The sequence below is a fragment of the Branchiostoma belcheri genome, unplaced genomic scaffold (genome assembly GCF_001625305.1).
Source record: "Branchiostoma belcheri isolate BF01 breed outbred unplaced genomic scaffold, Haploidv18h27 scaffold57, whole genome shotgun sequence".
Taxonomy (NCBI): Eukaryota; Metazoa; Chordata; class Leptocardii; order Amphioxiformes; family Branchiostomatidae; genus Branchiostoma; species Branchiostoma belcheri.
In genome coordinates this window covers 1,320,436-1,329,858 of record NW_017804209.1, presented here as the reverse complement: position 1 = coordinate 1,329,858, position 9,423 = coordinate 1,320,436, and positions in this window count along the sequence as shown.

Genomic DNA, 9,423 nt, shown 5'->3' with positions numbered 1-9,423 from the left:
ATATCCGCTGCCCCAGCGCGTCCACAGTGAAGGAAACCCCGCCGCCGCCCGTGGTGGTAGTGGTGGTGGTGCCGCCGCCTCCGCCCGTGGGCCGCCGGCCGCCCCCGCCGGTCACCCCCGTGGTGGTGGTCCCCGTGACGATGCCGGTGCTGGGACCCGTGCCGAAGGTGGTCAGCACGGTGCCACGGGTGGTGTAGATACGCGGGCGGTACGAGCTCCAGCTCCAGCCCCTCCAGTACCTTTAGAAACAACCGGCAAACATGTTCTCAATTGTAAGGAGTAATAAAGGAACATGTATGTTTTCCTGTGCGTCGTAATGTGCGGTAGAATGGACCACAGGGAGAATAGCTACCGTCTTGTACATGTATGCTATAGCTAAGTGTGGATCCCAAATATGTCAAATCAAGTCAAGGAACTTTATTCGAAACTTGGACAAACGCCTGGATATTTCATAACGATACACAGGTACCTGTCAGTGAAGGTCATGTGGATGTGCCTGCAGTACAGCAGGCAGAGAACAGCCCGTACCTGTCTGTGAAGGTCATGTGGATGTGCAGTACAGCAGGTAGAGAACAGCCCGTACCTGTCTGTATTGTCTGGCGCCCGAAATCAGCTATGCTGCCTGGGTGGCCAGTGTATTGTATCGTCGCAATCGAATTAAATAAATGAATAAATACCTGTCTGTGAAGGTCATGGAGAGAACAGCCCGTACCAGTCTGTGAAGGTCATGTGGATGTGCCAGAAGTACAGCAGGTAGGGAACAGCCCGTACCTGTCAGTGAAGGTCATGTGGATGTGCCTGCAGTACAGCAGGTAGGGAACAGCCCGCACCTGTCTGTGAAGGTCATGTGGATACAGCAGGTAGAGAACAGCCCGTACCTGTCTGTGAAGGTCATGTGGATGTGCCAGTACAGCAGGTAGGCGTAGGAGGTCCGGAAGCCGGACACGTCCCCGCGAACGGCGCCGACCCTGCTGACGATGAGGCGGTAGTACGCCTGGATTTCCCGCAGCGACAACCGCCCGTCCTGCAGGGAAACATGAACCACGTCCCGTTAACAGGAGTTACCGGACCCTAACCCTGACCCTGTCCCGCCCGCGTCCCGTTAATAGGAGTTACCGGGCCCTAACCCTAACCCCGCCCCGCCCGCGTCGCTCAGCACGGTCCAGTAGTACGCCTGGATCACCCTCAGCGACAGCCGCCCGTCCTGCAAAGTCCCGTCACCAGCTTTTACCGAACCGTCATCCTATAACTCGGTACCTGTCCTTCCTCTCTGATGACCCAGGTTAGCCTATGACCTGACCTCCAGGTTGCCCCTATATAACCCAACCTAACGACCTAGGTAACTCCAAATCACTCCCCTTTCATTTTTCTGGCCCTCTGGTTGCCTAGGTGATAATTACCCCTATAACCCACCCCGATGACCCAGCTTGCCCCTATAACCCACCCTGTTGACCCAAGTTACCCACACTCACCCTAACCGCCATATCATGCCCAAAACTGGGGGTTTTGGGGGTCTTCGTGGTTTTTGGGAGCTTTTATGTGCTATTTTCTGATTAGACCTGGTTAAATCATCGTTTTTGGGGGCTAATCAGAAAATAGCCGAAGACCACCAAACCCCCAGTATCATAAGCCTCTTACGGAGGCTACACTCACCCCATCCGTGTCGGCCTCCTGGATCATTTTCGCGGCCTCCACCAAGTTGCCGCCGTCACGTGACCCCACCCTGATGACGTAACTAAGCAGCTCGGTCGCGTCCAGCCTCCCGTTCTCGTCAGTGTCACGTGACCGGAACTGAAACTCGATCTTGTCGTTGTCAAGGTCGAAGCCCGAGAAAAGAGCTACACAGCAATGGAAACAAAAACTCAATTCCACATGCACTCTACATCAGGAACTCTACTTTCCAATTGTTGCTGACTGTATGGCTCCACATCCAATTTACAGAAACACGTTTTTTTAATACATGTAGTATCTTCATTTAGGTATAACAGTAGAAGAGTCTCCCTGGTCTCCATTTTAGATTTCATGTATCAAAAGACTCCCTACTTAATGACGTCACCCGCCTTTAACCCACCAACATATGGCGGACGCTACGTTGCAGACTCACCTACGAACTCGTTCAGCTGCAGGAATCCGTCTTTATTTGTGTCGTAGTCGTCAATAAATTCCTGAAACGGAAATATTTTTCAGAATGTTTCATATCCTTCATAAGTAAAACGAAGTAGACTTGCTGCGTACTTGAAGGGCTGATCTGTGTATCCCAAGACATTGTTTGTTGTAAGGACACGGCTAGGTACTTAATGCCAAATGCTCCTAGAGTTGATATTTCTCAGTCAAATTCCAGGAAACACTTACCTCAATTGGCCCTCATTGTACAGAAAGGGGAAAAGAATAAAGGAAAAATTGAACGCAGAAAGAGAGAGAGAATGAGAGACAGGAAAAATCGAAAGGGAGGAAAAGAAAAAAGAGATAAATGAAGAGGTACCTACACCACGACCGTGTATTATCACTGTAGATCCAAAGAAGCATAAAGGAAGAAAGGAAAAGAATGAAGGCAGGCAGGAAAATGTAGAGAAATAATGAAAGAAACAGACGGAGGGAAGGAACGAAACTATTGAAGAAAGAAAAAGAGGAAATTTAAAGAGTTACCTGCACCACGACCGAGTATATCCAAAGAAGAAAAAAGCAAGAATAAAAGGAGAGAAGAGAAAGACAAGCAGAAAAGGTTAGGAATCTTTCTAAGAAAGAACAAGAAGAAAGAGTTACCTGCACGACGACGGTGTACATCCACTGGAAGTTCTCCGGGTAGAGGTAGGCGACGAACTCGTCCCGGGAGAGGAAGCCGTCCCTGTCCCTGTCCGCCTGCTTCCATCTCCGCTCGTCCCGCTCCATCCAGGCCATGTACGTCGCACACGCCGTGCCCCCCTGACCACGGCCTGGGAGAGGGAGGTTTAGTTCAGTTTCAGTTCACTTTATTTATTTTTTTTGATAATGTCCAACATGTAATCACAAGACATAGTGACGGCACACTCAAGTTTTTTTCAAACTTATATTAATGCCGCCACCAACACAGGGGACAATGCAATACTCATTTTCACCTGAGCGAAGTGAGGAAAGTCGTGTAAAGTGCCTTTCCCAAGGGCACAAGATCGGTGGCATGTCAGGACTCGAACCCGGGCCTCTTGCATTCCGAGTCGAGCACTCTGATCTGCCGCTACGCCAATATGGTAGTGTCCAGTCTATCGCAGTTTGGGCGCTTACAAGAGGAAAAGTGCTCACTTTTCTTTGAACTAGCACAGAGGAACGTTATGGGACTGTTTGGGTCTATGGTGGACAGTAGTGTCTAGTGTATCGCAGTTTAGGCGCTTATCAATTACACGCTCTGCTTCCAGCGCCGCTCGTCCCGCTCCATCCAGGCCATGTACGTCGCACACGCAGTGCCCCCCTGACCACAGCCTGGGAAGCGGAACGTGATGAGACCGTTTGGATCTTCTTCTCTGTGAAGCCCGCAAGGGGTATCACTTGGGGGCTTGCGACAATGAAGCCCTAAAGGCCTGTACTGACTGCTGTGCTTGTATCATGAGCCTGGGAGGGCAACTTATTCCATTCACGTATGGAACGTGGTGAAAAGGAAAAATTAAAGCAGTACTAGTCTTTACGCTATTTCTGGAGATAATACACTGTACTTACAAGAGGAGGAGAAATGCAGGAGAAATGTACGCTTACATTACATGTAAGAGGAATGTCAGGACGGGGTGTGAAGTGGCATAGAGGCCCAAGACCTCCGGCAAGTACCGCCAAGAACCTGCGCGCAGAGTAAGGATGATACTTATGGCATGCCCCGACTCCTATGTACCTAGGCCAATACTTATGTAACGCTTTAGAAAATAGAGAAAGAATTGTCAACATCCCATTTACCTTATATTTATCTAGTTTTAGTTTCCAGAAATAGACTAGTATGATTGTAAAGACCACATTGTCATCCTTGCCATACCATGTACAACTGTCGAGCAATAAAGATCATTCATCCATCTCTGACCTCACCTGTGACCGAGTTGTATGACGTCATCTTGCCGCTCCAGGCGACCCTGCCCTGTCTGTTGACGTCATACAGAAGCCAGACCCTGTCGATCTCGTCCGACCACGATCTGTCCACCAGGGCCGCCAGCCAACCAGCAAGCTCCTCCTCTGACACGAACCCGTCTCCGTTCCTGTCAATCACCAGGTAGATCGCCCTGGCAACAACCAATCAACACGTTACCCTTCCAGCCAATCACAACCAATCAACACGTCTCCGTTCCTGTCAATCACCAATTAGATCGCCCTGGCAACAACCAATCAACACTTATTAGCATCAAAGTTCATCTGTGTTGGTATACTTCATTATGACAAAAAGGGCTAAACATTCTTGCCAACACTGAACACTCCGTCTCGCTGGACAAAGTGAAAATTATGGACTCAAAACCGGATTTCTTTGCGAGAGGAGTACATTCGGGCCGGTGTACATCCGGGCCAACCGTCCAACACTAAACAGAGACGGGGGGCGACACAGGTTATCATCTACCTGTCAATCACAAGGTATATCGCCCTGGCAACAACCAATCAGCGTTACACGTTACCGTTCCTGTCAATCACCAGGTAGATCGCCCTGGCAACAACCAATCAACGCGTTAGATCGCCCTGGCATCAACCAATCAACGCGTTACTCTTCCTGCCAATCACCAGGTAGATCGCCCAGGCAACAACCAATCAACATGTTACCGCTCCTGCCAATCACCAGGTAGATCGCCCTGGCAACAACCAATCAACATGTTACCGCTCTTGCCAATCACCAGGTAGATCGCCCTGGCAACAACCAATCAACATGTTACACTTCCTGTCAATCATCAGGTAGATCGCCCTGGCAACAACCAATCAGCGTTACACATCAATCCCGAGCAATCAATACATCACCGTTCCTGTCAATCACCAGGTAGATTCCCTGGCAACAACCAATCAACACTTAGCATGAAAGTTCATCTGTGTTGGTATACTTCATTATGACAAAAAGGGCTAAAAATTCTTGCCAACACTGAACACTCCGTCTCGCTGGACAAAGTGAAAATTCTGGACTCAGAACCGGATTTCTTTGCGAGAGGAGTAAATTCGGGCCGGTGTACATTCGGACCAACTGTCCAACACTAAACAGAGACGGGGGGCGACACAGGTTATCATCTACCTGTCAATCAGCAGGTAGATCGCCCTGGCAACAACCAATCACACAAAACCGAGTGATTTTTACTTCACCACAATACGTGTTTGAATGACTGTCGTCGCCATTCCCTCTAGCGACTTCAAGCTAATCTGCATCATTTTCAGTACGTTGTGGCGTTTCTTGCCCACGCCTTCTAGCGGGTATAATCTTAACTGCAGAAGAAGCTTAGCCTCTACCAGGCTTCGGAAGGCGGCTGGAAAGAGTAGAAATCGGCCAAATAGAGAGATAGCATGCCAGGGGAGTAAGTGGAGAGAACAATTTGCCACTCGTGATCGGCAAACTGTTCTATTCTTTTCAGCCGCCTGCCAAAGCCTGGTAGAGCTTAGAGAGGCTCACCCTAGTCTCCGGTTGGCCTCTGTTCTAGCGGGTGTAATACTATTAAGGCCTTAACTGCAGAAGGTTTCTCACCCTAGTCTCCTGTTGGCCTCTGTGATGGAGAGCCCGTCGTCGCCCCAGCCTGTGGTGAGGGTCGGGCAGGTGAAGGGGATCTGCCTGGCCACGCGGTTAGACGCCGTCCCGTTACCCGCAGCCTGGGGAAATAAAACTAGAGAAGTAACATTTGCAAATCAAATGCATGATGTTTACCTTCGGACATGGTCTGCTCTGTTAATTCTCACTCAAACACACTCACATACATGTACTACTAGTATATGGTGACAGGAGCAGAGCAGACCATGAAATTGCAACATTATGTAACCCAACACCAGTAACCATGGTGACAGACGTCAACAAATCATGTCATTGGTCAGGTCATAGGTCACTGTTTGGAGAAGAAGAGGAAGAAACTGAGTAAAATCAATATGTTTTCCTTTTAATTCGATAAACATAATAATGACTGGTTCGCTGGTCGTTCATGTTGTGAGATAGTAGGGTCCCCTCGCAGCCACAATAGCCTGGGTACTATCCCGTTGATTTGCTATACTATACAGGCACAGGGCTATCCCCAAGCAATGGAGCAAGGGTGCTCCCCCTCTACCCCAAAATCCTAGAACCTCTCCCAAAATGTTCAAATTTGGGGTTTTCTCTCAGTATTTACATGAAAATTTTTTCATCAACCGATTAGGGAGCACCCCTGCAGGCACCTTACTCTAGCTAGCCAACATTTTGTCACACATTGTTAGTTCCTCTGGCAGTGACAACAGCCTGGGTGACCTCCTAATTGCTACAGGCTCCTTGCACTAAGCTGGCCAAGTTTTTTTTCGTAGAAAACCGGATGGCTCCCAGACTACAGCCACGTACAAGGATTCGACTTAAAAATGCATGTCATGATACTCGCGGTAACAAACAACTACGCAGTTCAAAATGCGGGTGTAGGTAAACTTTCAGCATGATCTACAGACTTCTACATGTTGCCCAATCTGCTATCTTACAAACAAACCAAGATTTTAATCTTCAGTCTCTCTGTCTCGGTCTCTCTCTCTCTCTCTCTCTCTCTCTCTCTGTGTGTGTGTGTGTGTGTGTGTGTGTGTGTGTGTGTGTGTGTGTGAGTCTCATAAGACTAAGATTCAAATCTTAAGTACAACTGCACTAAAAGTTGGGATAATTCATTATTGGTCTAGATTCTTTACCTCCGCCTCCGCTATCTCCACGTCGTTGTCGCTCCAGTCTTCCTCGGCGCTCTTCTGACCGGCTGCTGCCCACGCACAGGCGGACAGGATCAACAGGTACAGCTGCATGGTGCCGCCCGGTGTCTTCTCGGGTGCCGCCCGGTGTCTTCTCGGGTGCCGCCCGGTGTCCGCTAGGGTACCGCCCGGTGTCCCTTCGTTTACCGCCCGGTGTACTCACGGGTGCCGCTCGGTGTCCTCACGGGTGCCGCCGGTGTCCTGTCGGTTACCGCCCGGTGACCTATCGCTTACCGCCCGGTGTCCTGTCGGGTGCCGCCCGGCGTCTTCACAGGTGTCGCCCGGTGTTCTCTCGTACGCTGGCCACTGACCGGGCTGTCCCAGCACTGTTCTAATACAAAAGAGAGCAAGGTAAAGATAAAGATCTGGGTCCGTCTGTACTCAACTGTGTATTTCAATTTGTATGTTTTCTTTTGTATGGGTCATGGGTGAAATAAAGAATAAAGTCCCATAGCCCTTTGAGGCCGTAGGGGCAGTGGGTTGTTGATCTACTGTGTCTAGGGCACGGTATTGGAAGGTGATGCCCATCCCTCTCCTTCCACCTCGTTTTGCTAGTACGTCCCCAACCGAAGTCAGGTACACATTTTACACCTAGCCATAGGTGGAGTGAGGAAAGTCGTGTTAAGTGCCTTACGTACACAAGGACACAGCTACACACCGTAATGCAAGAAATCAAACCCCTGGCCTCTCGATCTCGTGTCTGCTTGCTTACACAACGCCACACGACTCAACTACATAACTGTCAGACATGTCAGATAGGTCTTGGTTTCATATCCGGTTCTTAGCTAGAGAGACGTACAATAACCCATATGCTGCCAAGTGAACACCAGCTGCAAAACTTACACTGTATAGTCACTGCAGAAAAATCCTGCCTCTGGACTAAGAGGTTGGGAGTTCGAATCCCGGCTGTTGTAACTCACCCGACATGCACGCTACTGTTTAGGGTCGCAGTCCCTAGGACGGGACTGTTCATTGTGCTTGTTAAAAAGATCTAGGGGAATTTCCCCGGTACAATGAACCTGTAAATACTGTACACAGCATCTGTCTTCTCTGTCACGACCAGTGGAACTTAGCTCTTCAATGAGCTAAACTGGCTCGAGATCACTTTCACTTTTTTTACTGCCGCTCCCAATTTGCGTCGAGAAAACCCGGCTAGAGAATTGGTGTGTCGGCTTGTAAGCGACAGAATATACATTATATGTCTAAGTGTTACAAAGGTATACCCATGATATATCGGTGACGTTTGCCAGCAGCTCATACGCCGTATAGTCACAGAAGCCACTGTCGCCCCCGATTTGCGTCGAGAAAACCCGGCTTGCTAGTTGGTGTGTCATTTTGTAAGCAACAGAAAACATATTATATGTCAAACTGTTCAAAAGGTGTACCCGCGATATTTGGGTGATATTTCAGTATCAGGTCTTGTTGGCATCAGGACAAGGCGACGAATTTTTCTGCAGATATGCGGACACGATACAGAACTGGTGTTATACTGCGTGAGAACATGATACACAGAGTCACCCTACCTGCCAGATTCTCCGCCAAGAGTCTTAAATTCGAAGACACCGCAGAATTAGAACCGGCGGCCCTGCCCCGGACCTCCCGAACCCCGGCTGGTTTTCACTTTGATGCGGTTAAAACCTTCAGTCAGATTGTTTTTGCAGCGCCCTGCTGAGAACAAACGGTTCTTAGGCCACTGCAAGTAAATTGTATGGATGACATCCTCCGCAGACTCCAAATCTAATACGAGCGGGCGAAAAAAAAACAAGGCGGGCCGAAAATTAAAAAAATAAATAAAATTTTGACTCAATCATTGTTCAAATGGTTTTGATTCCGTAGGAACATCACATATACATAGCCATCATCACATCATCACTGCATCAAAGTAAGAAACAAAACATTAAATCATAGCCTTTTCTTGTCTCCTCTCTTCATAGTTATCTGCCATCCACCTTCCGGCACGGCAACAGACATCTTTGCCCTTTTTCGGCATATTGACCACTGTCTGAAGGCAAAAAAAATTCTTGTTTTTTTATTCCAAAATCAGGCGAAAATTAATGCGCGCGCTGATGTCATCCATACAAATTACTTGCTGTGGCCTTACTTTGAAAGTTGGAAGCTCACCAGATAGAAGCCTGATTACCACAACTTTGGCACTTCACCAAACGATGATTATCTAATACTGGCAACTCATCAAACAATTCTTTTCCTTGCCTTTGGGGGCTCAACTTAACGCTGGCTCATGGAGTTTGGACGGGAAATTAAGGTGTTCCCAGGACAGACGCAGGTGTTACGGATTAGGTTCACCGGGCAGGGCACGAAATTCATGTTTGGGAATAGATGCACACCGGTGAACCCAAGTTAAAAATTTGTGCACAAAAATTTTTGTTTGGGTGCACCATATAAAACAAAACCTAATTGCAGATCTTACTGCTCCTCTTCTGAGCTTGCTTGAATCTGAAATGCGAGCTAACTTCAAAATCTTTAACAAGTACTACAACTGTAATATCAAAGATTTTATCATTTTTCTGACACTTACGTGCCAAGAATATC